Source organism: Saccopteryx leptura, chromosome 2 (assembly GCF_036850995.1).
Source record: "Saccopteryx leptura isolate mSacLep1 chromosome 2, mSacLep1_pri_phased_curated, whole genome shotgun sequence".
Taxonomy (NCBI): domain Eukaryota; kingdom Metazoa; phylum Chordata; class Mammalia; order Chiroptera; family Emballonuridae; genus Saccopteryx; species Saccopteryx leptura.
Window position 1 is genome coordinate 199,590,733 of NC_089504.1, and position 27,757 is coordinate 199,618,489.

A 27,757-nucleotide genomic window follows, 5' to 3' on the forward strand; every position below is an offset into this window, starting at 1 on the left:
GTTATTTTAAAACATACACCAAATGTAGTATTACTGTCTATAAAACAACCCACAGAGAATTACATGGCAATATTTTCATTAGGTTTTTAATTTATGAAGTCCTTGATGTAATAATACCGTTTCAAAGCACTGTAGGCAATTCATTTCTCTAAAAGTCTACATACATTATACCTTAAAATACTCAGAGTAGGAAATGGCTTAAAAAATTCTAGTTGAATATGATAAAATAACATTCATAGTAATGTGGAGCTTTGGCAGGAAGAAAGTAAATACAGGAGCAAATGGAAACATTTAGTCTTGTTTTATGAAAATTAAAAAGGTTTCATAAAGTTAATAATGAAAATATAATATTTCTCTGTGTCTGGAAATATAGTATTATGCAGCAAAACATTTTAGAGTTTAAGTCTTTGACTCAGTCATCAAAGCGGAAGTGAAAGATCTCATAAATTATCCAACATTTATACACATACATATATAACGTAGAAATAAAATCTATATTTTATAATCATATAATATATAAATCTTTAATTTATATGATTATATATATATCAGAGTCACAAAAGTCACTGTGCATATTATAGCATTTCCCATTTAAGGCTAAAATGATAAAATGTGCAGCAAAGAAAAGAAAGAGAAAAGGGAGTGGGGGGGGAGACAGAAAGAGAGAACAGACTTGAGGTCTCTGGGCTGATACATTGTGGTGCGGTGGTGGTAGGCTCTGCGGTTTGAGGGAATATGGCCAGCTAGCAAGATCAGGAGTAAGAGACAAATTGATAGATAAAGATTCTGTATTTTAAAATTGTTTTGCCCCAGAAGGAATTTGACATGAAAGCCATTAAGTCAGGCTTCAAAATGGGTTATATATAATGGCAAGGGAATGAAAAATAAAACTTAAACAAAACTACAAAAGAAAACTGCTCTCACTGTGCAGAAGTAATGAAAACAGAATTTAGAAAATAGAATATAGAAAATGTATTTCCTTCTAAGCTCCATTTTGAAGGTTTGTATTTTAACAGTTTCTTAATGAGACTGTAGTGGGTAATCTACTTTATTGCTTTAGTCAAAGCACTAAGTTCTGAATTTATTTATCAATTCACTGTTTTTCTTCTTTTAAACTCATTAAATTAAAAATATCTATTTATATTTTTTAACTTCTTGGATTACATAATTATTACTTAACATTTTTAATGACCCCCATTAGTTCTAAATTTTGTAATGAATTTAGTTTTTCTTAATGGTGTAATATTTGGCTCATTTTTATGTTAAGATCCTTGAGCACTTAAAAAGGAGATATATTCTCTGTTTTAAGATATAGCATTTGGTAGACTTGGATAACTGCTCTGGACTACCATATTAATAGATAAATTAAAGCATGTTAAAAATTATAAGACTTTATTTGAACAGAAATTGCTTCAAATTGGCAGCCCCAAACCAGGAGTGATTAAGTGAGCTTCACTGGCAAGAGCCAAGGGCACTACCTGCATACAGAAGATGCAGAAGCAAAGGAAAAAAATGATTGGTTGTAGCTTAAATCCATGTTGGCGGTTTGTAGGCTGTCCTTAGGTTTCCATTTCTTAACCTGGAGGCATTTATAGGTTTAGATTTTGGTTTGCCTCTGTAGGCCACCACAACATTAGAGCTACCTCCTTCTAATGGCCTCCACATTTAATTAATTTAACAACAAAGATATAATTTTCCGCTTTTCATTCTATATCTTCAGTGCAAATTTTACTATATTGGATACCTTCAGTAAATATAAAGTTTTATTCTCTATTTTTCATTCCTTTTGAGGGGAGGGTGATTTGTTTTGTAGAGGAGGGTTGAATAGAAATATCTTTTCAATACTTACCTGGTAGGGGAGATACCATGATCACAAAGGTGGTTTTCCCAGGGCAAGGTTTACTCATTGTGCTCTGGTGTGCTGACCCCTGTGATATCCCCAAATGTGGGAAACCCGAATTCATAATTTGTGGTAGTGGGGGACTGCGTCTTTTTATTTTCTAAAAAAAAAAAGAAAAGAAAAAAAAAGAAATATCTTTCACCACTATTTTTAATTGAAGTCCCCTTAATAAATATTTTAAAATACAATTTGAAGATAATAATAGAAATAATAATAATTAATAATAATAAGTCCAAGTTAAATATATAGAACTCAAGAACTTATTTGCTTCAAGTTAAGGCAAAGAGACTATGTTGTATTCATAATTCTATAGTAAAAACTCTTTGAAATACTTTACAGGACTCCTCCAGTTCTCTCTTTATACTAGAATTATATTGTCTTGAAGATTATCAGATTCTTGAAATCTTCTCAGAGTATTGTTAGAATAAAGCCTGAAATATTTTTTATAGAATTTGGTGCTAATGGGATTTAGTCTATTAAAAAACTGGCATTTGTATTATATATATATATATATTTATAATATTAATATAAATATTGTCAAGTTTTCTTAAATACAGCCATTGAATAGTATCAATTGATAAAGTTTGATAATATTAAGCATAAAATGAATTTCAGTATATATTGGTAATGGATTTTGCATTTCTATAAATAATGATTATAAAAGAGCAAGGGAAAACCTGCATGATAACTTTCTCATTTCTCAAACCACCTGTGTCATCCATAGAGTAGATGCTCAATAAATACTGTTTTTATTGTGATGAAGTAAGCTGTCTTTGTAAACAAAAATAATTGTAAACAAAAATAAAATGGTGAAAATATAAAGATGAAGATTGGAGTTCAGCGCTCTCAGAGATGCCTGGTGGCGGTTACTGTTGCTGTCCGAAGGTAAGCAGAGAGCCTGTAACCTATGAGGCGTGGTCTCTAGCGGTAGTCCGGGCCAGCGTGTCCTGCTCGGTTTTCCACCCCATCTACCTGTCCGGCGGGGCGCAGTGCACACGTGTTTAGCCCCAGCCTGATAGGGGGGGAAAGTGGGTCTATGCTGATGGAGGTCTCTGGCAAAGCTCCATCGCGGGGGTTCCATCTGTGAGCGTGTACAGAGCCTTCGTTGTCGAGTATGGCTCCTGAGGTCAGTCTCCTGCCAAAGTGTGCGAACTGAGGAAGTCGTGCCTACTAGTCAGAGGTGGATGGAGATCAGGGAGCCTGTTGGAGCTGTGGAGAGAAGAACCATTTCCCTGGAGAAAAAGAAAGTGGGATATGGAATACCCATCCTTTCAGGAAATAGTCCATTGCATTTCGAAAGAGCTGATATCAGAACAGTGGGGGCAGCCTCTTCCCTTTTAGAAGCATGGCTCAGGTGTGAAGAAGGAAGAAGGATTTCAGGATACCTCTGGGACTCAGTCATTAGCAGCTGAAAAGAAGGCAATAACAGAAGAGCATCTTGAATTAGTCGCTAGTCCCAAGAAAGAAGCTTCGTATGTTGCATCATCTGTAGCTCCTTCAACTCCTCAGTTGAGAGTTCCTTCTCATGTTCCTCGACGAGCTCATTTGCATCACCCTCATCTACCTCCAGACCCATCGACTTTCTGAGGGACACAGTCTCCAATGCTTCTACCTCATTCTCGGTCTCTGGTTCGAATCCTTGTAAGCCCCTCTCTGCAACATCAGGCCATAACTTTTTCCATGCCGAGATTAAGGTTCTTCTTGTAACCTCTTGCCATGCCAAGTCAATAATGCATAAACATATCATGATGTTGTAGTGATCCTCCAAAACTCTTGAAGGGTTAGAATTGTATTCTCAGTCTCCTCAAAGCAGCGGTGGAACAAGTGCTTTGTATAAAGCTTTTTAAAGTTTGAAATGACCTGCTGATCCATAGGTTGCAAGATCGAAGTCATGTTTGGTGGGAGGTAGAGGACTTACATGAATTTGAACTTATCGAGAATGTCATCTTAAAGACCAGGTGGGTGGGCTGGAGCATTTTTAAGGATTAGTTTGCTTTCATCAGGAGTTTATTTTCTTGAAGATATTTCTTTACTGCAGGATCAAAGACAAGATTTACCCACTCAATGAAAAACTGTCACGTAACCCATGCCTTAGCCTTGGTGCACCACATAACATGCAGTTTTTCTTTATGAATCTTGTGAGTCTTATAAGCTTGAGGATTTTCGGAATGATACACTAGCAGTGGCTTTACTTTATAGTCACTGCTAGCATTTGCACACAATGCAAGGGTCAGATGGTCCTTCATGGGTTTATGGCCTGGTAGCTTCTTCTCCTCTGCAGTGATGAAAGTCCTCTGGGGCATTTTTTCCAAAACAATACTGTTTTGTCACAGTGGAACACTTGGTGGGGGATATAGCCTTCCTTTGCAATAAGCGCAGCAAAACGTGCGATGTACTCCTCAGCTGCCTTAACGTCAGCACCCATAGCTTCACCATGCCTCACCACCGAGTATATGCCAGATCTCTTTCTGATATTTTCAAACCAGCCGTGACTTGCCTTAAACGTATCTTTTGCTGCCTCTTTTGAGGTTGATGGTTCTTTCTTCTTCAAGTCACCGTAAATAATACGTGTTTTTTTCGCATATTACATTCTCTGTCACTGTATCTCCTGCCAGCTCTTTCTCTTTCACCCACACCAGCAGAAGCTTCTCCATTTCTTCATGGATATTTGTCCTTAACTGGGACAGAATTGTATTGTAGTTCCTTTCACTGGATTTGTACTTTTGATGGCATCCTTTTGTTTAAGGATGGTATAATTGTATATATATTGGCAAGGTTGTACAGCCTTGCCAGTTCAATCACTCGTACACCACGCTCATATTTTTCTATTATTTATTGCTTTACTTTTATCAACATCATTCTCTTCTTCTTCTCACCACTGTCCTTTACACTCACTTTCTTCGGCCCCCATGATAGCACACAAAAAAAGTTAGTAAAAAATGCAAAAATGATTCAAGAACGAGTACAGTGCACAAGATTCAACTTGATTCTGCAGGTAACCTGAGAAAGAATGAGATGCTGGTGTCGTGCTGCTGATACTGGACCCGTGCACCAATGCACCAACTAGCGGCAGCTTCCTGAATCACGACTTGTATCTCGGAATTTTGCTTGGATCTTGAACAAAAATACGGACCTAGTCACAGCTCATATCTTAAAAAAGTATGTTGGTCTCCTCGTATCTCAAGGTACCACTGTATTCACCTCTTCATGCCATGTAGTTCTTTTTTACTTCTTTGTTTGTATATGGACGATACCTACTGAGAATTTTCTGAGATAATCTAAGAAGAATGAATTCTCCAGTCCTAGTTCACAGGAAGAATGTAGGGTCTGAGGATTTTCTCCAAGTGAACTTTTTGTCTGGGAAGGAATTCCCTCTCTAGGACCTCTAACCTGGGACAAATGGTCATGTCCACTAAAGAGACTTCATTGAAATTAAGGATTTTAAAACATGTATGTTGCTGCTCAAATATAATTGGGTTTTTGTTAGTAAGGAAGAGGATGGGTTGAATATGAGATGGGTCATTGGCTCTGCTGCCACACTGTGGGTGGGCAGGAAGATTGGGAATTTGAGACTTTAGTCCCACAGTATCTTGACTAATACCTCACTGTATGATCTTGGGAAAGCTAACCATGCTGACTGTCAGTTTTTGCATCTGAAAATGGGAATAACAATGTGTGCCTTATTGAATTATTTTGAGCTAAAATTAGAAAGTAATAAGAATGCCTCACTCAAATGCTTATGACTTAGTAGGTACTTAATTGATGGCAGCAATTGCTACTATGTCTAATGGTAAAAAGAACTATGTGAAAGCCTGGTTAAAGTTCTGGAGAGTGCGAAAACTGTGAATAAGAGACTAGACACTTTGTTATATTATTTTACTAACATTTACAAGGGTTCTTTTCAGCACTTGAAAATAAAATCTTTCAAATTTAAAAAATAATAAAAAATAAGATGAAGATTGAGTCATAGCATCCTGTCACATTAGATCAGATTTTCAATCTCTGTGTAAAGAACTTGAATGTTCTGAACATAACTTGAATTTCAGGCTGAGATGAGTCTTTGAAACATCTTAAATAAGAGGATTTTGGAGAAAGCAGATATGGAAAGCATTAGGAAAAACATTTTTAAGATTTTTTTTAAATTTTTAAATTTTTATTTTTTTCTGAAGCTGAAAACGGGGAGAGACAGTCAGACAGACTCCCTCATGTGCCAGACTGGGATCCACCTGGCACGCCCACTAGGGGGCGATGCTCTGCCCCTCCAGGTGTCGCTCTGTTGCGACTAGAGTCACTCTAGCACCTGGGGCAGAGACCAAGGAGCCATCCCCAGCACCCGGGCCATCTTTGCTCCAATGGAGCCTCGCTGCGGGAGGGGAAGAGAAAGACAGAGAGAAAGGAGAGGGGGAGGGGTGGAGAAGCAGATGGGCGCTTCTCCTGTGTGCCCTGGCCGGGAATCGAACCCGGGACTTCTGCACGCCAGGCCGATGCTCTACCACTGAGCCAACCGGCCAGGGCCATTTTTAGGATTTTGATGATAAAAATAATAATTGCTTATATTTATTGAGTGGTTATTATGTGCTAGAGTCTCTTCTAATTGTTTTACTTGTGATAGCCATTTCTTAGCATTTATGGAGTTCTCATATGGAAGTGGGATTAAATTTATTCTTTGCCTCTCCATATGGAGAGATTAAGACTAAACTGTGAAGATCAGATAGAGAAAGATTTAAAATGAATATATAAATTTTAAAAGAGTTCACCAGAAGTCTTTGAAATTTAAATGAAAATCTCCTGAAGTAGTGAGATTCTCTATCATGGAAAGTGTTCAAAGAACACCTGGGTTCCCACTGACCTGAGATAATTCAGAGAGAGTGCATAATTTCAATTGTAGGTCAGACTGAGTGACATAGAAAGCCTCTTCCAGTTCCAAATACCTATGATTCTGGAATCTATTTCTTGGGTCTCATTAAAGAAAGCAATACATTTCTGAGAAGAATTACAGAATAGTCTCTTTTATTATATTTTAGCACCCTTAAATAATGATGTCTTTTGCTCTACATAGCTTTTAATTATTTTTTATTTGTAAAGTGATTCATAGTTTACTAAGTAATTTTGCCTGCATTGTGATCTTATTCATCTAACTTCAGCATAGTCAATTTAACAAATAGTTACCTGTATTCCTTATTATTTGCCTTTTGCATTTAACAGGTCATTAACATTTGCAATAGCTACATTTCAGATTTTCAGTGTGTATAATATAATTACTATGGCATAGAATCTCTCCAAATAATTTTTTCTAGTCAGAAATGATCTCTTTTTGGAAAGCTTATGAATCTTTTCATTTTAATCACCATCGTAAGCATTTGACTCTCTTGCAGAGGACATTTTAAATAAAGAACAATGTTTTTATGATTGCAAGTAGATAACAAAACTTGTGGAGTTTGAGATGCTGTGTGTTCAGCTGGATTTACTCACTAGCTAAATGTCTTACTCCCACACAAAAGACTTGTCATGTACCAATTGGGCAAAACTGTTAAGAAATTAATACATGGCATGAATCTTCTGGATTGTTTAGAAATACTTGACATGATGAATGTTGCACTGGAAACGATAACCTTCAGCTATATGTCAAAGAAAAAACTGACTTTCAGTTTGCTGGGAAGTATTTTCATGTTTGGAGTGTTAATCTGAAGTCGATGTTGACAGGAACATGATATTTTGTGGGGCTTTAGAGATATTGATAATATGTATAATATTCCTTATGGAATATTAGCAGAATACAGAACCCATTTCTGTCTTAATTCTGTGGTTCTGAGTCTATGCCTTTTATTGCTCTCATAGAAGCTGTGCTGTAGTTTCTGAAGGAGACTCTGGAGGTTTGCCTGTTCTTTAGGGGGTCTGGCTTGAGTGCTTTAGAATCAAGTGAAATGTTTCTCTGAAGCTGTCAAGAGCTCCATATAGTGAACTTTCTGCCAACTGGGATTTTCTTTAAGAATAATCAGAGATAGCATATCAAGGACATAGTAGGTTTTGTGGTAAAAATGTCAAATAACGTGTCTTTCTGTAGAGTTAGATCAATTGACTAGAGGCTCTGAGACTTTGTGAACCAGGTAAATAGATAAATCAGTTTCCACCATTGACAAATGTATTTCTTCTCAAGGTACACAGTAATTATCTTAAACTGGGTATCAGTCCTTATCATTACAAATAAAAGTCTAAAGTACAATGAATTTTAAGAGTATACAGTATTATTGTACACATAAGGTCCCTGCAATAGTTTTATGAATTAATATTTTATTTTTCCTTGGAAGAGCTTTACTTCTCAATTTGCTGTTAAAATCAAAGAATTACAGAGCTTCAAAGAACCTTTCAGATGATTAGTCAATGTCTTATTTTGGACAGGTGATGCTTAGAGAAGCAGGTTTGGGGGCCAACTAATGACAGAGCTGGCTAGGATTCCAAGTATGTCAAACCTCACATATGCTTTAATTTCTTTGGAAGCATTTTTGAGATCATAAAATTTTTCTATTTTTCTGTTAAGCTAATGGAAACCAGCAGTCTACCACAATCAGACACATTAAAGTCACCTGGGGGAACTGTTAAACAATCAGCTGGGCACACAATAAGGTATACAGATGCCATATTATAAAGATATACATCTGAAACTTATGTAATATTATTAACAAGTGTTACCGCAATAAAGTTAATTTTAAAAGATAAAAAAATTAAATAAAAATTATGTAGTTTTAGAAAATCATGATGTCTGGGTAATAGTTTGGTCCAACTAAACCAGAATTTTCTTACTCTTAGCTTCCCAAGCAATTCTAATGTGCAGCTATGTTTGGTAACCAACAGCTTCAAGTGCTTTTCAAGAGTTGTCATGCATCAGAATCACATGAAGAGCTTATTAAATGTGGATTGCCGAGCCCTATACCCAGGGTTTCTGATTTAGAAGGTTGGGAGTGAGGCCAGATAATTTATATTTCTAAAAAACTTCCAGGAGATGTTAATGCTTTGTGCCAGGTTCTCTGCCTTAAGAACTACCCACTTAACCACCTTCCTTACTCCAGTTCCTCCTTTCTGATTACTCACACAGTCTCCTGAACTTTACCCTCTAAGTGTCCTCACATCCAACTTTCCTTTGCATTCACTTATCTCAATCCTAATTCTTCCCTCTTGAAATATCTTTCTGTGTTCTTGCTTGGAGCTCATCCACTCCAATTCATTTCCACAAAGCTGCCAGAGTAGTCTCTTAAACAATTTATATAAGACCATGTCTTTAGAAGCTGGAATTATTAATTTTAAGTGTAAAAGCTAATGACTGTCTTTTTAGTCAACTGTATTTCTACTAGTTATTCCATAACCCAAAATTTCTAATTATTTTCTGATCCCCAAGAAAATCTTAGTACCTGTATCCATTTGCATAGCATTGAGTATGTACTTTTGTAGTGGCATTCACTATATTTTATAGTAATCACTTAGATCGAGATATTTTCTTTTTCATTATGCATTATAGGAGGCTGATGGTATTCTATCTTTCTGAAGTGAGAAGTGGGAAGGCAGAGAGACAGACTCCCACATGTGCCCGACCAGGATCCACCCAGCAAGTCCATTTAGGGGTCAATGTTCTGCCCATCTGGGGCATTGTTCCATTGCAACTGGAGGCATCCTAGCACGTGAGGTGGAGGTCATGGAGCCATCCTCAGGGCCCAGGCGAACTTTCCTCCAGTGGAGCCTTGGCTGTGAGAGGAGAAGAAAGAGATAGAAGAAAGAAGAAGGGGAAGGGTGGAGAAACAGATGGGTGCTTCTCCTGTGTGCCCTGGCTGTGAATTGAACGGGGGACATACACATGCTGGGCCCATGCTATACCACTGAGCCAACCAGCCCTGGGCTGGTATTGTATCTTCTTCATCAGTATATACCAAGGATTTAGAACAGTGCTTGGAGAAAGGAAAGGTCTGATTATCTGCTGACTTAGTGGGTTGTATTTGTTAGTGAATTTACTCTCAGTTCCTCCTGGATCTTTTAAATAATTCTTTAGTGAGGCTTTGAGTAAACAGAAATTTATACTTATGCATTACCAATGTAATTACACTATTGATGTTTTCTCATACAAACTTCCTTCTGAAATAAATTAAGATATTTTGAAATCTTAACAAACTAAAAAAATCAACATTTTTTTCCAGAAGAGAATATTATAAGCCATTATATGAACATAATTTAAAATATTTAGATTTTAATTGTCTTCACTGTAGTCAGACACAATTTGTATATACATAGTAGAGTAAATTATAGTCTTTCAATCATGGGATGTATTTATGAGATTAGGCATACTATCAAAAATTATCTTTTAACTCTGAATGCAAAATTTTACTCAGTTTATATACATTGTAAGAAATCAACACATTCTCAAATTGACATTGGAAGGAAGATGATGTATATTTTTAAGAACTCAAAACTCTAGACAAATTGTGAGAGGTGACTAAAGTTAATCACTATTATATGTACTCTAAATCTTGCATACAAATTTAGTTTGGATTTAGGATATAACTTAAATTTACAAAGGTCAATGTTATCTTTATATAAACTATGCTTGAAATAGTATCCTGTTTTCTCCATATGGTGGATTTTTCTACTTGTGGTAAAACACCCCAACTTTCCTTTTCCTTCTGAAGACTTCCTTCTCCTCTCTTGTGTGCAAAATGATGCTTCCAGCATAATCTCAACACTAGGTTTCCAGGATGAATCCACTTTGTTTTTTTCAGTGATAATCATCTTGTGTGCTACATGTTCCACTGGTCAAGCATTTAATAATAATATACAGTATTTATTGAACAACTTTGGTTTGCAAGACAATAGCTAAGCACTTGGTGTATTATTTGTAACCTCATATCAAAACTGTAAGACAAAGGTTATAGCAACCTTCTTTTTTAAAAATAACTTTTAATATTTTAGAATTGTGATTTGAACCACAGAACTTCACCCAAAAATGTCATCAAGATCAAGAACTTCCAAATTATAGAATTCTTCTTTCAACACTTCAAATTATAAAGATAAATTTTTAGCCCTGGCCGGTTTGCTCAGTGGTAGAGCATCGGCCTGGCATGCAGAAGTCCTGGGTTCGATTCCTGGCCAGGGCACACAGGAGAAGCACCCATTTGCTTCTCCACCCCTCCCCCTCTCCTTCTTCTCTGTCTCTCTCTTCCCCTCCCACAGCCAGGGCTCCATTGGAACAGGGTTGGCCCGGGCACTGAGGAGGGCTCTATGGCCTCTGCCTCAGGCACTGGAATGGCTCTGGTTGCAGCAGAGCGAAGCCCCAGATGAGGAGAGCATTGCCCCCTGGTGGGCATGCTGGGTGGATCCCGGTCGGGCGCATGCAGGAGTCTGTCTGACTGCCTCCCTGTTTCCAACTTCAGAAAAATACAAAAAATAAAAATTAAAAAATAAAGATAAATTTAACAGCTATGACAGCATCAATAATGTAACGACTATTTACTGATCAGTCATTAGTAGATGTCTTACTCACTTACTGTGTTTTATTTTCACAATGGCCCAGAAGTTAGTATATACTCTCCTATTATGCAAATAAAAATAAAGTCTCAGTGAGGTTAATTACTATATGCTGTATCACTCAGCTAGATACGTGGTGTGGCAGAATCTGAAAATCATATCTGCTTGAGTGCAAGGTTCATAGTCTTTTCATTAATAAAACTGTAATGCAATCTTGAAATTGCATTAAGAGGGTAAAGATGTACTTATGTTTCATGTATTAACCTTGTCTCCTATTTCTTTTTACATTATCTTGCATTAAAATTGAATTTCAGATATTTAGATCATTATTTGTTGGATAACATACTAATTTTCAAATAAGTAATTTCTTTTATATTTGACATAATGTGTATGTTGCTAGCAGTCAAAGAAAACATTAATGTTGACATAGTCTATTTCACTTGAAGCATTGTCAACTAAAGTAATGCAGTCACTTTTGTCTCATGAGTATTCAGACCATTATGAATCATGTAATTATCAAATATAATGCACCAAGCTATAAAATAGTGAATAATTATATTTAGTGACTTATGGTGTCCAATATTAAAAGGGAATGAAGCCACATATACGATGCAAAATCATTTATCCTTTATGAATCTGGTGAAAAGTACTGTAAGGTCTCTAAAATGCCTTTGGAGATGCCCACTCAGTGAAAACACATTGGCACAGAAAGAGAAATTAGTATATACTTTTAAAAAATTTTAATGGAACATTTCCGCTTCATATGCCAGGGATCTTGAATTTGACTCACAAGAAAAATATGTGTAAAATCAAGATGTAGGCTGAGCTGTGCTCACTTCTGGAGATTCTAAGGATAATTCTTTCTTGCCTCTTCCAGATTCTGGTAGCATCAGGCATCCTTTGGCTTGTGGGGGCATCATTAAGCCTCTGTCTCCATATCCTCATTTCCTTCTCTTCTCCCTCCATATTCTCCTCTGGTATTTCCTGTAAGGATAGTTAGAGTTATATTTAAGGGCCCCGTATAATCCACAGTGTTTGTCATTTTGAAATTTTTAACTTGATTGCATATGCAAAGATCCTTTTTACAATTTAGGTCACATCCATAGGTTTCAAAGGTTAGGATGTAGTCATATCATTTGGGGCCACCATGTAAACCACCATACTAACTTTACCCAAACTTTATGTTCCAAGTTCAAAAATGGGCTTTGAGGTATGAAAGCTATGGGGTGGAATCTACTATATGGCTGGTGATTAGTTCACGAGTACATGTACAAAATGAAAAATAATAATATTGATTAAAGACAGCTGATGGATATACAAATTTTGCTGAATTAATAATTGACCTTTTTCTTCTTACTGAGTTGAATTTCTTTTGACAGTCCACATTTCACTAAGTCACTCTTACTTGATCTCTTTATGTCATTTGACACTATCACTCCGTATTTCTTGAACATCTTCACTTCCTTAACTTCTAAGACATCACACTTTTCTCATTTTTCTTCACCCCTGTGGCTATTCTTCCTCTTTGTGGTATTCTTATCATGATTCTTAAATATTGATTTTCTAAGTTTTCTAATACAGGCCTTTAATTATTCTAAACACTTAACCTGTTCCCAAGATTTCAATTAACACCTGGTTGCTAATTATTCTGAAGTGTACCTCTCCAACTTAAATATCTTCATTCAGCTAGATACCTAGATTTGGCTGCATTCCTTTCTAAACCTTCATATTTACATTCAAAGCTAAACCATAATTCTTTCGTCTGGACATCTATAATTTTTATGTAGACTTACTTATTGTTACTCTCCAGCCATACTGGTCAACCAATAGTTCCTCAAATATATCATGCTATTTTGCCCCTTCATATCTTTACCCACACTTTTCTCTTTGACTGCAATGCTCTTTTCGAATCTTGTAAACATCTATTTATTGTTCAAAACTTTGCTTAATCTGATTTACTTATTTCGCTTCGTATCATGTTATCAAGATCCCACCATTTTGCTATAAATGTTCCGATGTCATCATTTCTTATGGCTGAGTAGTATTCCATAGTGTATATGTGCCACATCTTCTTTATCCAGTCATCTATTGATGGGCTTTTTGGTTGTTTCCATGTCCTGGCCACTGTGAACAATGCTGCAATAAACATGGGGCTGCATGTGTCTTTACGTATCAATGTTTCTGAGTTTTTGGGATAAATACCCAGTAGAGGGATTGCTGGGTCATAAGGTAGTTCTATTTTCAGTTTTTTGAGGAACCACCATACTTTCCAGGAACTGTATTATTCCATACGTAGGTGGGACATAATAGTGAAACTAAGAGACATTGATAAGAGTGTGGTGGTTAAGGGGGGGGAGGGGGGAATGGGAGAGGGAAAGGGGGTGGGGAGGGGCACAAAGAAAACAAGATAGAAGGTGACAGAGGACAATCTGACTTTGGGTGGTGGGTATGCAACATAATTGAACGACAAGATAACCTGGACTTGTTATCTTTGAATATATGTATCCTGATTTATTGATGTCACCCCATTAAAAAAATAAAATTATTAAAAAAAAAAAAAAACTTTGCTTAATCAATTTCTCATTTCTTTCTTTCTTTTTTTTTTTTTTTTTAACAGAAACAGAGAGAGAGTCAGAAAGAAGAAGGATAGATAGGGACAGACATACAGGAATGGAGAGAGATGAGAAGCATCAATCATCAGTTTTTTGTTGCGACATCTTAGTTGTTCATTGATTGCTTTCTCATATGTGCCTTGACCGTGGGCTTTCAGCAGACCGAGTAACCCCTTGCTCAAGCCAGCGACCTTGGTTCCAAGCTGGTGAGCTTTGCTCAAACCAGATGAGCCCGTGCTCAAGCTGGTGACCTTGGGGTCTCGAACCTGAGTCCTCCACATCCCAGTCCAATGCTCTATCCACTGCGCCACCACCTGGTCAGGCTCAACTTCTCATTTCTTAAATTGACCATTCACTCTTTTCTTTGAAGCCCCACTGAATCTTTTACCTACCCTCATCAGATCAAATGGCATTTTTGGTTTTTTTCTCCCCCACTAGACCATAAGCTCCCTGTAAGGTAAACATTCATATCTTATTCATCTTGTGTCTTGTTTTCAGGATAGCATCTGGCACATAGAACTCAATAAACATTCATTTATGCCATCTTGCTATTATCATTATTTCTGTGCTTGTCTTATTCTTAAAAACACTTAGTGATAGCAATAATGGCTAACCTTTATTGAGAGTGACTATTTCAGGCATCTGGTGGTAAGCAGTTTTCTAAGATAACTTTCAATGGTTCCATACTCCTGGTATTCATGCGTTTGTATAATCTCTCCCTTTGACTATGGGATGAGTTCAGTAACTTGCTTCTAATGAATAGAAAACGTGACTGGCTATCACTTCTGAGATTAAGTTACAAAGAGAACATAACTTTTATGACATCTGTCTTATATTCCCTTGCTTGCTCTCTCTAATGAAGGAAGCTGCCATGTTGTGAGCTGCTGTGTGGAAAGGCCCTTGTGACAAGCAAGGAACTAAGGTTAGCCTCCAGCCAGTAGCCAGTGTTGAACTGTGGTCCTCAGTTCAACAATCATAGAAGAAGTGAATCTTGCTAACAACCACATGAATGAACTTGACAGCTGATGCTTCCCCAGTCAAGCCTTGGCTGTAGCCCTGGACAATGCCTTGATTTCAACCTTTGAAGAGACTCTGAGCTAGAGGACCTAGATAACTGCATCTGCTTTCCTGACCTAGAAACTGTAATGTGATAAATATTTGTTGTTTTAAGCTATTAAATTCTGGGCTAACTTGTTATGTAACCATAAATAAACTCATTGTTTCAACCAATTTACATGAATTAACTCATTAATTCTAATAATAACACCATGAGGTGGACACTATTTTAAACTCCATTTTACAGATATGAAAACTGAAGCGCAGTTTGAGTCTGGGCACAGCTTAGCTTCCCCTCTGTTCATGTCTCAGAAGGCTATAATCAAAGTTTTGTCTGGGGCTGTAGCTCTTATCTTGGATTTAAGGTCCTCTTCCAAGCTCTTTCAAGTTATTGCCCGATTTTGGTTCCCTGTGGCTATATGGTGAAAGCCCTTTTATCTTACTAGCTGTTATCCAGAAGCCATGCTCAGCTGAGGAAGGCTGCCATGTTTCCTCGTCACCGACCTTCCACCGACAGCTCACAACACAGGTGTTTGCTTTCCTTCAGGCTGTCAGGAACATCCCTTCTGTCTTTTAGACCCCCTTTGAAGATTAGAAGGAATTAAAATATACTCTTTCTTTTGATGAACTCAGCTGATTTGGAACCTTAATTACATCCCATTGCCATATAAAATATTATAATCACTGGAATGAAATGCTATCATATTTATAGGCTTTGTCAAGGGGATGGGCGACTGGAGATCATTTTAATATTCTATCTACCACATATATATCTTCTTCTAGTCTTTCATTAAGCATTTTTTATATAGTTGTAATAATCTTGTACATTTAAATATGTATATCCTTTCATTTCTATCAGATATAAGCATTTTCCATTATTTTATAGGAATCATAACCACAGATTTATAATATAATATATAAAATTAATTTTGACAAAATTTTCCCACACATTTTCATGTTTAATCTTGGGGAAATTGAGATATTTAATTTTGAAGTGAGAAAAGTTTCTTAATTCCTATTTAATTATGCTTAATATAATGCCTGGAACATGGTAAACATTTAAATACTATCAATATAATTATCATTATCATTATTATTATTATTATTTTTACAGAGACAGAGAGTCAGAGAGAGGGATAGATAGGAACAGACAGACAGGAACGGAGAGAGATGAGAAGCATCAATCATTAGTTTTCCGTTGTGACACCTTAGTTGTTCCTTGATTGCTTTCTCATATGTGCCTTGACCGTGGGGCTACAGCAGACCAAGTAACCCCTTGCTTGAGTCAGTGACCTTGGGCCAAGCTGGTGAGCCTTGCTCAAACCAGATGAGCTCGCGTCAAGCTGGCAACCTCGGGGTCTTGAACCTGGGTCCTCCGCATCCCAATCTGATGCTTTATCCACTGCGCCACCACCTGGTCAGGCTTATTATGATTTATTGTGACCTCATTCTCACTTTCTTCCTGCTTGATGTCAGTGAAAATGCAGAAATATTTGGAATATGGAGAAAAATATTCAAATGGTAATTTGAGGTTTTATTTATTAGCTGTGTGACTTAGCTCTCTCATCTGTAAAATGGAGATAGCAATATGTATCACACAGCTTCTTGATAATGTGTATAAAAGGGCAATAATATAATTATTACATAGTTGATACTCAAAAATATGGTTTATTTATCTTTAAAATTCATTAAAATATTCCAGGTATTTTTTATAGATGCACTTATATTCAAATTTTTTATTATCTATCTATTTTTTACATTAAAATTTCATGGAAATAACAAAAATTTATTAAATATAAATTATAAAATTAAAGTGAGTTTGATTTTAAGGAAATAAAACAATGAAGTGTTTTAAAGCAGTTTTATTTATGTTCAAACAAGATCCATAAGTAAGAGTACATATACAGAATTTCATAGTTCCCACATTTCTTAAGAATAACTTAATAATAAACATACATATACTCTTTTAAAACAGTTATCATCTTTAATGGATGATATATTTTACTCAGCCATTTTTCCTATAGGTTCCTAGAAGCAGGCATAAAACAATGTTCATTCCGTTCAAAAATAGTTTCTTTAGTTTTCATTTACCACTTTAATAGCCATTAATTGTTATATTTTCAGTACATTCATCATTATTTTTCATTGTGGTTTTGCCATATTCTCATCTGAAACATTCACATGAAAATTGTGAAGGCTAAAATGCTAAAATATTCTGTAAACCATTGCATACTAATTAAACTCAAAGTTCTTGGAATCTTTAGTTTCCTTTTTACAGGAAGCTATAGTATCTGAAGGTAATTGACAGAAATGTTACATTTAGAGGAGCATTTAGGCCTATGTGCACTATAAAAACAAAACAAGTTTCAGCACTAAGGCTGAATTTATGAGAATAAAGCAGTCACCTGTTTTAAAAGTTTGTAAGTTTAATTAAAGGTATTTTATTTTAATAAAATCATTCATGAAACAAGAATGTCTCAAATAACCTTTTTGCAATGATGATGATGTTCTGTTGCATTAGACAAGTGGCCACTGGAGAAGATGGAATTCCATCTGGTACTGAGCACAGAGCAGGGCAGGCGTCATTCTGTGTGACAGTTAAAGCAGAGTCAGACTGGCTCTGAATGAACCTGCCTCTTGGAGCCTCAGCTTCCTCATCTATAAAATGGGGACTACACTGTAGAATGCATTATCTTGAAAGGGTTTTGTGAAGAAACTGTGAGATCATCTGTAAAGAGTGCTAGGGCCTAGTATATTGTAAATGCTTAAAGTTAACTTTTATTCTATTACTATAATTTATAGTACCATTTTTATAGACATTTTCTGAAATGCTAAGCCATTGCTTTTCTAATGACTCCATGATGGCATTTCTTTGAAGAAAAGTTGATAATATTTAGGCATTAAATTGAACTGTGGCTGCCATGCCTCAATTCTGATGGAATTTCTCTCTGTTTTAGTGCCAATCCTCATTGTAAATGAGCATGGGGAAGGACTTCGTTGGCCAGGAGAGAGAATTTAAAACTGTTTCCTTTTAAAGGTAATGAATCTAAATCTCCTCAAAACCATTTATAAAAAATATGTTTTAAAAAGTATTATGTTGTCCATTATGTAGAGGAAACTATGGGGTAAATAAACTGAAAATCTCTTCTCTATCTTTTGCCCTATAAAACTAGATGAGATATAATCAGCTTAGACCGAAGTGTTATTGTTTCAACATGCAGAGTATTTGTAACAGCCTCTTCTTCTCCTACAGGAAAAGTCTCTGGCACCCTGTAATGTCTCATTTTTATATTCCTATACCTCTGGCTCAGTTTCTGCTCTAATTATCTAGATCATTTGTACTAGACAGTCTTTATAATTCTGATTTTGCCTTTAGATAGTCTCTTTCAAATCTTATTTTTTGGTTCTATGTTATACTTCCATGGACCAGCATCCAGAACCTTGGCTCTGGTAAATTATCCCAGACCCATGCCCACCCAGAGAGAGGGGGTAAGTGCCCCAAACCTTGAGTATTCCAGTCTAGAGATTTTCCTGGAAAACTGGGTGTTTATGTTAATTTTTATGCAGAATGACCCAAGATTGTATGAAGGAGGCCTTCAGGGTCAATTTAGACCCACCCCCTCGCATTCCACCTCACCCCACCCCATCCCCACCAAGGAGAAAATGAGATGACCTGGCATGCCGGATGCCTTTGATTGACGATAACAAGATTTTAACAAATTCCACAAATATCTCAAGCAAGCCCAAACACACTTTTGGGCCTTGATTTGCAACTGTACAGGACATTTTGTGTGGTAAAGCAAAATTTCGATGTGTATTTCTAAATAGCAGACTTTGAGGAGATGAGGAAACATTCAAGGATGATGCCCTTGCACTGAGTTGTTTTCTCTCCTAAATTTGATGTGTATGTTCTGGGCCATGAAGTTTCTCTGACCCAGCCATCTTGCATCCCAGAGTACTCATTTTCAGAGACTTCTCCAGCCCAATTGTACCTGGCTTCTGTGGAATGTGAAACCAGGCACCCTAAGGTAATACCAGTGCCACAGGTAACAACTCTGCAGCCTCAGTCCAAACTACCAACACCGATTACTAAACTGGCAGATTCTTTTTGGAATATACTCTTCACTCCCTGTAGTTCATGGTTAGGTTTAGTGGAAAATATAAAAGGTTCATGGATATAGTTTTCATTTTTTGTGTAGAATATAACTTTTGAAAAGTCACAGAAACAAATAATAAAACATTTTTATGCTGTATATTATAGAAGTAAGTTATGTTTTCAAAATTGTGACAAATGGTTTTATGGATGAGGTGAATTCAAGCTAAGGTTTGAACAAATTTATGTTTGCAGTTATGGAAAATATTTGATGGAGAATATTTAGAAAGATTCACATTGTAGCTGGAACAAAACTGCTTTTTTATTCTCATACCTAAAACCTTTCAGTGTTTTCCAGTTGTTCTTGTCAAACTTGAATGTGCATGTACAATTAAACTGTTCAATGATGCACATTCAGTAGGTCTGCAGTGGGAGTCTGATTCTGTATTTCTAACAAGTTTCCAGCTATTGCAGCTAAATCTCAGATGAAACTTTGAGAAGCAAGGAACTATACTGGGGATGGTAGAAGGACAAACTGCAGTTCAGGGACCAAATCTAGCCCACCACCAGTTTTTTAATAAAATTTTACTGTAACACAGGCACATTCATTTGTTACCTATTTTTTATGATTGCATTTGCATTGAGGTGACAATGATAATAGTTGTGACACAAAGCCCAAACTTTTTACTATCTTATTTTTTCATAAGATGATTGACCAATCCCCAATCTAAACTCGGATAAAATCGAAATTCTTTAGGAATGTTAGGACCAGCACAATTTGCCTTTAGCCTATTGAGCAACCTTATTGTCCTGTGCTCTGCCCCTTAAGGTACATTACTGCCATGTGATCAATTTGCTGGTGCTCAATCCTACACGGTCTTTCTCTTTTCTTTGCATATGTCCTTTCCCCCTTTCCCTGGGACAATATTTCTAGTAATTCCCACCTTGCTCACTCACCCATCTTTACTTATTATGGATGCTACTTCTGGGAAGCTTTCTCAAGGCTGAGCTAGATGTCTGTGCTTGCCATTGGACCCAGTACTCGTCTGTCAGAGCACTTAGTACTGTTTGTCTGCCTGAGTGGAAGGCAGGAATTGCATTTAATAGTTCATAATATATAATAGATGTTTAATAAGTACTTATTTAGTAAATGAATTGTTGACCTTAAACAAATAAATAGCCAGATATTTCTTAAGAAAAATAGGATTATTCAGGAACAACGAAGACTTACAATTCTGGACATGCAATCAAATGGCAAACTATGTATAAATCCAGAGACCGAAGTAGAGGAACGTCCTTTTACAGACAAAAGGAGGATTTTCAGAGGGAGTATACATGGAGTCCATTGGAAGAACCGAGAGCTCCAAGTGGAGTGGGTTCTCACTGGCTGCATTGTAATAGCCTTTCATTGGCTGAGTAGGGTAGGGTTGGAGCGTGAAGAAGATCCTCTTGCATACTGTTGGAATAGCAGAGTAAAAAAACATGTTTTTGGGAAGGAAAAGTACATCTCTTCCTGTTTGGTGTAATTGATGATGAGTGGTAGGATATGAGAACTCTCTTACAGGCCTTTCACACTTTAAATAAGATTTCTGTTTATTAATCTTTACAGAATGAAGCAGTATTAAGTGTAACACATTTGGGAGTAGAGTGAGGAGACAGGTGTAATGCAGGATCTATTTCAGAGAGTAGTGGGAAAAAGTGCTGAGCAGAGTAGAATGCAGCCAAACAATAATGACTTTAAAACCAGGCACAAGGGCTTGCATCTCTTATTATGGAGCAATTCTCCAAATGAATTCTGAGGAATTCTGGAACAATGAGATGCTCGATGATAACAGATTTTTGTCGTCAGGTAAGTTTAAGAAACTCTGCACAATATGCCCCCTTTTTTTTCAGAATCACAGTTCACAAAATGTTAAAATAAAGAAACCAATTTAACTGTGTTTAATCCAGGAAAATTCAAATGCTTTGACTGGAATTTTACCCCCCTTAGAAGAGTGAGTATACTTTGAGGGGCTCATTCTCTGTGGAGTCCACTTTGGGAGATGTTGATTTGGCAACACAGAACATGAAAGTCAATAACTGAAGTGATGTTCTAATCATATCCTCTGGCAGACGCAGAGTGGATGCACTGGGCAGGAGGGAAGTGGCTTGTGACCTGCTCTGAAGTTAGGCATGGGATGATCAAAGCTTAGGTAAAAATGGGAGAGAGAGGAAGGGTGAACACAAGCCAATGTAGAAGAAACTGTCTTTAAACTGCTAAGATACTAACAGTCCTACTATAAACTCCAAACTAATTCTGCATTTCTTTCTCCTATATAGCACCCCTAACAGAAAAGATCAACTTCTTTTTTTTTTTATCCTGTAATGGGCAAATGGAAACTCACTTTACCTACTGGAGGAAGGCTTGCTGAGATAAAGCTATTTCCTTTTCCTTGTGCTCTCTGCCTTAGCAGTAATTCCCAGGTTAAAGAAAGCTGATACAGGGTATCCAAAAATCTGGACATACCAAGAAATAATATATTTATTATACTTTTTTAGATGAATAATTAGACTCATAATCTTTAATTTTAGAAGTGTGCTACCTAAAAATACATTGAACATGTTATTTTGAAATTAAATTAAGATCATCAGTAAGTTTGTCCAGTGAAAAAGTTGGAAATTTTCCAACTTTTAATGGCAAGCTTTGAATTATGCTCACATAGATTTGAATATTATCCTGAGTGTACCAGAATATACCTGGATATTGTTTACAAATCTAGAAGTGTCGTGTTTATAAAACTGTTCTACAGAGATTTCATGAAGTGTTACAACACACATACAGTCACACTCACACATTTGGAAAATGCTGCTTAAACAGATTTCTTTGCTGCAGGAATTATCTGAACCTTGATATAATAACATGCATTGTAAATCTGCAAGAAGGGAATTTAATATGTAGGGTTTCTTAAATTTGATCATGGAATTTTTTAATATGAGATACCATTTACTTTACAATAGAATTTTGTGGATACCATTTGAAAAATGCTGTACTGGTATATAAATATACAATGTTATAAAGTTGTCATTAGGATAAAGTAAAATCATCTATAAAAACTGCTTAGCCTAGCACCTGGCACATTGCAACTGCTAGTAGGTACTGCCTTTTGTTATTATATTGTTCTTATCACAACTTGCACCTACTGTTTGGTGTTATTACCACTAATATTTATTATTATTCCTTTGTTTTCTTTACTTTTGCAATGACTTTCAGAAAGCCTAGACAATCTATATTGGCTTATTATGTACTAATTTAGATTATTGTCACAAAATTGGCTTTAAAGTTAAATAGGATAACGTTTTATCTTAAATTTCAAAATAATATGTTTCAGTTACTTTTAGAAACCTTTCTCATTTAATTGTGGTGCATAGCAGCTGAACTTGTAGTCCTCTGAGATACACGAGACAAAGAAGGAATTTCTCATTTCATGAAAGATGACAAAAAAATTTCTTAAATTTGTTGCCTGAAATTTTTTTTTTGTAAAATGATCAAGAGAACTACACATTTCCGTAATTGCTAGAAAAATGTTCTTGTTATTTACATAGTCAATGTATTTTGAATGCTGGGAACAAAAGAATCCTCAGTAAAATAACAGTTTTTCCTATGATATAGGCCTCTAGATAGAGAGAAAATTTACCACTGCACAGACCTTAATACAAATATTCATAATAGATTAATAGTTATTTATTAATAATATCTGTATTGTAGTAATAGTATTATAATAGTATAGTATAATATTACTAGTATTAATAGTATTTGTATTGCTCAAAACTCTTTAACTTTTAATGATCTTATTTGGTTAAATATATTCTTGCCCTAGTAACCCTAGATTTGGCAATTATACATATATTTATTTTTAAAATCCATGCATATAAGGAGAAATGCAGGAGAAATTTGTGGAGGTTACTTTTTAATATTTTATTAAATGATTCAGCATTCACTAAATAATATTAAGTGTCTATTACTGTTTAAGTTAAAAAGAAATGTAAATCAAGACTTAGCATAGAGTACTTATAAGACCTCCAAATTTGATGACCAAAAGTAAAACTCTTAAGTGAATAATAAAGAGCAATTAATAGCTATAGTTAGAAAAATACAGGTGAATTATTTATCTTTTATCTTTTGCAAATAACCAAAACATAAACATAATTTTTTATGTTCTCTGTCCTCTATTTGACACTGGTGTTTCTCAATGTGAGAATATTCATTTTCCTTGGAATTACAGTAGCAAGAAACTGGGATAAGAAGGCATGCCTGCCAAGGCTCATCTATTAATCTTGTCTTTGGCAAGCTCTTAGACCTCTCTGAAATATCATTTCATCTGAAAAATAGGTCAAATAATTCAAGTGTACATTTCCCACAATGTTATTATAAGAATACAAATAAAAATCAATGTATGTGAAAAAGAACTAACAGCCATAGATCACAATATAAATATTAAGAGTTACTCATTATACGAAGTGAAATAAGTAAATCAGAAAAAACCAGGAACTGCATTATTCCATACATAGGTGGGACTTAAAAGTGAAACTAAGAGACATTGATAAGAGTGTGGTGGTTACAGGGGGAGGGGGGAGAGGGAGAGGGTAAGGGGGAGGGGGAGGGGCACAAAGAAAACTAGATAGAAGGTGACAGAGGACAATCTGACTTTGGGTGATGGGTATGCAACATAAGTGAACGACAAGATAACCTGGAGTTGTTATCTTTGAATATATGTATCCTGATTTATTGATGTTGCCCCATTAAAAATAAAATTATTAAAAAAAAAAAAAGAGAGTTACTGAGGATTATAAACCATTGGAGTTGGTCTTGGCCCCCAGGTCTTAAAAGGCCAGCTTCTTCTCTTCATTTAAGTTTTCATTTAAATGTCAATTCCTCAAAGAGGTCTTTCCCGACCAATTCATCAAAGGTAGAAATCCACGACCTCTGCCACTCACTTATTTCTTGGCCCTGCTACTCTTTTCTTACCATTTGTAACTATCTGAAATAAGCCTGCTCACTGTTCAGGTGTTGTTTTCTGCTTCCCTGTTCTGAGGTCCACATGGCAGGAACTGTTGAGCTGTGGTCTTTGCTGACCCCCAATGTCTAGGACAGTGCACAATGGAGAAATGTGCTATCGACAAGCTCTCCTGTCTCTGGGTACATGTAAATAAATTTGAGTCTTAGAGCTGTGTAAAGCTGAACATTTTCATATAACTTTTTATGTTCTTTGTGACCAAAGGCTTTAGAAAGTGACTCGTTCACCTTCTAACTTAATGATAAATGCTATCCTAAAGAGAATTACATTCCTGTAGAGTCATTTTCACCTCAGATAAAGTCATTTTACATAAAATGCTGCACAGAATTCACCTATCTGCAAAGACCTAGAAGAGAGATTCATTTTTTGATTCTCCTTGTTACAGTGATTTTACGGTGGTTAAGATCATTGAGACCACTCTTTGGGTAGCCTTCTTTCGCGGGCCAGCCTGGAATTATAATCATAAAGTTACTAGGTGAGTTTGGCATTCTCAAATGGCACAATTGTATTTAACATGTTAGTTAAAAGACTAGGCAGTTTATGCCCATCAAATAGAGTCCCCAAAGTTTATGTGATTGGAGAAATAAAATAACCATGTCTAACAAAACTAGTGAATAAACCCCTAAATCTTTACAATCACTTGTAAAGTCTTAAAACCATCTAGCCTTTTGCTACTTTCCCTGGCTCTATGCTTACTGATCTTCCCATAGCTGCTTCAGCTCCAGCCTTGCTGGCCTCCTTGCTAGTCCTGTAATCCTCTGAACTCTTCCTTCCCTCAGTATCCATAGGGCTCACTCCCATATAACCTTCAAGTGGCTACTCAAATGTTATCTTAGTGAAGAAGCTTTTCTGTCCAATTTAAAACCACAGAGCATGCTTTACATTCCCTACTACCTTCCTTGCTTCCATATTATTTTTCATAACACCGATTACCATCTGACATAATCCATACTTTATAAATTTATCTGTTTACTGTCTATGTTCTCTAGTCATAATCTAATTTCCACGAAGGCATGGGTTTTTGTATGCTCACTGCTAGGTACTATCTGGCACATGGTAAGCAGTTAAATATTTATCAAATTAATTAACAAATGAAAGAAGATATTAATAAGCAAAAGAATATCATAACTTGAATAATTAAAGTTCAAATAATTCATTAAAATTGATTATATACAGTTTTCCAACACTTGAAGCTGAGTGTTATTTAAATTACTGTGAGGAACAGAAACTCCAGGGCAACTCCAGGATGTAGGATTTTATTTTAAAGGTTTTATGGAAAGTAAGTAAGGAAGTGAGAGAATGGGATGTCTGTTTAGGATATAGCCCCTGGCCTATACTGTGGTTCTTGAACTTTATGGTGCATCAGAATCATCAGGTGTGCTTATTAAAAACACAGTTTGCTGGGCCCCACCTCATTCTGGATTCAGAAACTCGGCATGGGGTCTGAGAATTTGCATTTCTAACCAGTTTCCAAGTGACTCTGATGCTGCCAGACCAGGTCTGCACTTTGAGCACCCTGACCTAGTAATATAAAAGCCACTACATTGACCATATGGCAATCTAGGACTAGGAACCTGATTCCTTCAACTTTGCCTCCATATTCCTGTTTGATTTACTCTGATACTAGTTCTCTTTTTTATCTCAAGTTTTTGGCTTACTCATAGAATCTAGGGCCTCATGATTTCTGCTTTTTCTCTCTGTGACCCTTTGCATTGTTAACTGAGTCTGTGTCTCTCATTCATAGTCCCTGGGGAGTTTAATGGTTTGATTGGATATTCTAGTGACTCTTCAGTAGAGTCACTCTGTAGGGCACAGCTCTAATGTGGACACCATACCGGGCCCTTTGGTCATGCAGTGATTCTAGACTAACTGAGTCACATGGAATAAAGAACAATCACATATATAGAAGGTATCTCATTCTTCTTTGTTCAGGAATCTGAGAGGATGAAGGTACTCTAGGGTTTTCAGAAGACTGCTCTGTACATGAAAGACAACTTGCATGGTGTATATGCTTCAAGATGATTAAAGATATTTTGAAATAGTGTGAGAGAGAATGCCTGTACTTTATTGCCAAGTAAGCCATAAATTAGCCTGGTAATACTAGACAAATTCTTGTTTTTCTCTGGGCCTGTTTCCCTAGTGGAAAAGTGAAGGAATTTGATGAAATGATGATTTGAAAGTTACTTTCTATATGCAGTGTGTTATGATCACATTCATCTGTTAGTGTACATACACAGTTGCATAACTAGGTTACCCTCAATCTCAAAGTGGCTATAAACCAATTGAGTAAAATTGAAATTAATATTCTGATTTATTTCTAAAGAACCAACTTACCTGGGTTCAAGTCCTAGTTCTGCCACTTACAAGCTGTGTGACTTTGGGCAAATAACTTTGAGCACCCATTTTCTCATCCATAAAATTTGGGTTATAATATTTTCCATATGGCTTTTGTTAAGATTAAATGTGGTATCACATGTATTTATAATTGTTGGGTATGAAATTATTTAATATATATTAAAACAAAAAGTATCTGGAGCATAGAAGAGACTATATAAGTGCTCTAAAACTTATTTTTATATATTTTCATCTGTGCTGTATTTTGTCTGTTTTTTTTGTTTTTTTTTTTTTTTTTTTTTTTTTTTTCATTTTTCTGAAGCTGGAAACAGGGAGACAGTCAGACAGACTCCCGCATGCGCCCGACCGGGATCCACCCGGCACGCCCACCATGGGGCGACGCTCTGCCCACCAGGGGGCGATGCTCTGCCCATCCTGGGCGTCGCCATGTTGCGACCAGAGCCACTCTAGCGCCTGAGGCAGAGGCCACAGAGCCATCCCCAGCGCCCGGGGCCATCTTTGCTCCAATGGAGCCTTAGCTGCGGGAGGGGAAGAGAGAGACAGAGAGGAAAGCGCGGCAGAGGGGTGGAGAAGCAAATGGGCGCTTCTCCTGTGTGCCCTGGCCGGGAATCGAACCCGGGTCCTCCGCACGCTAGGCCGACGCTCTACCGCTGAGCCAACCGGCCAGGGCTATTTTGTCTGTTTTAATACTTGTGACTAGTCTATGCATGGAATATTTGCTTAGAATTGTTCTTAAAATATAAAGTCATAAGAAATTCTTATAACAAAATAATGTAATTGAAAATTATGAAGTGTTTTGAAAATACATATGTATATTCTTTTAAAAGCTATTTCTGGAAGCAAAGAATCATGTGATGTTCTATAAAAGACGAAACTTTAAGAACAAAAAACATCAATTTCTGCCAAAGGCTGAAGGGAGGGAAGGGGATAGACCAAAATTGGGCACAAGAGAACTATTCGTTATCTTGTTTGTGGTGGTAGTTACATGATTAAATGTGTTTGTCTAAATTTGTAACAAAACAAGAAGTAAGATTTATTGTATCTATGTTATAGCTTAAAAAACCTGATTTTATTTAAAAAATGCTTCTTTTTATAATTTTTAGGATGTGTAGTTGCTTGTAATTCTGATCTGTCACATTGATTTCCTAAACTTGGATTCGTTTTTAGTTCAAGTACTTGA

General features: G+C 36.3%; 1 non-coding gene across 1 annotated transcript; it reads left to right on the top strand.

Moving 5' to 3' along the window:
• Positions 1–1,841: 1,841 nt before the first annotated feature.
• LOC136396246 (U1 spliceosomal RNA) lies at positions 1,842–2,004 on the top strand. The gene has a single exon (XR_010749638.1). It is a non-coding gene; the product is annotated as a U1 spliceosomal RNA (small nuclear RNA).
• Positions 2,005–27,757: the final 25,753 nt, after the last annotated feature.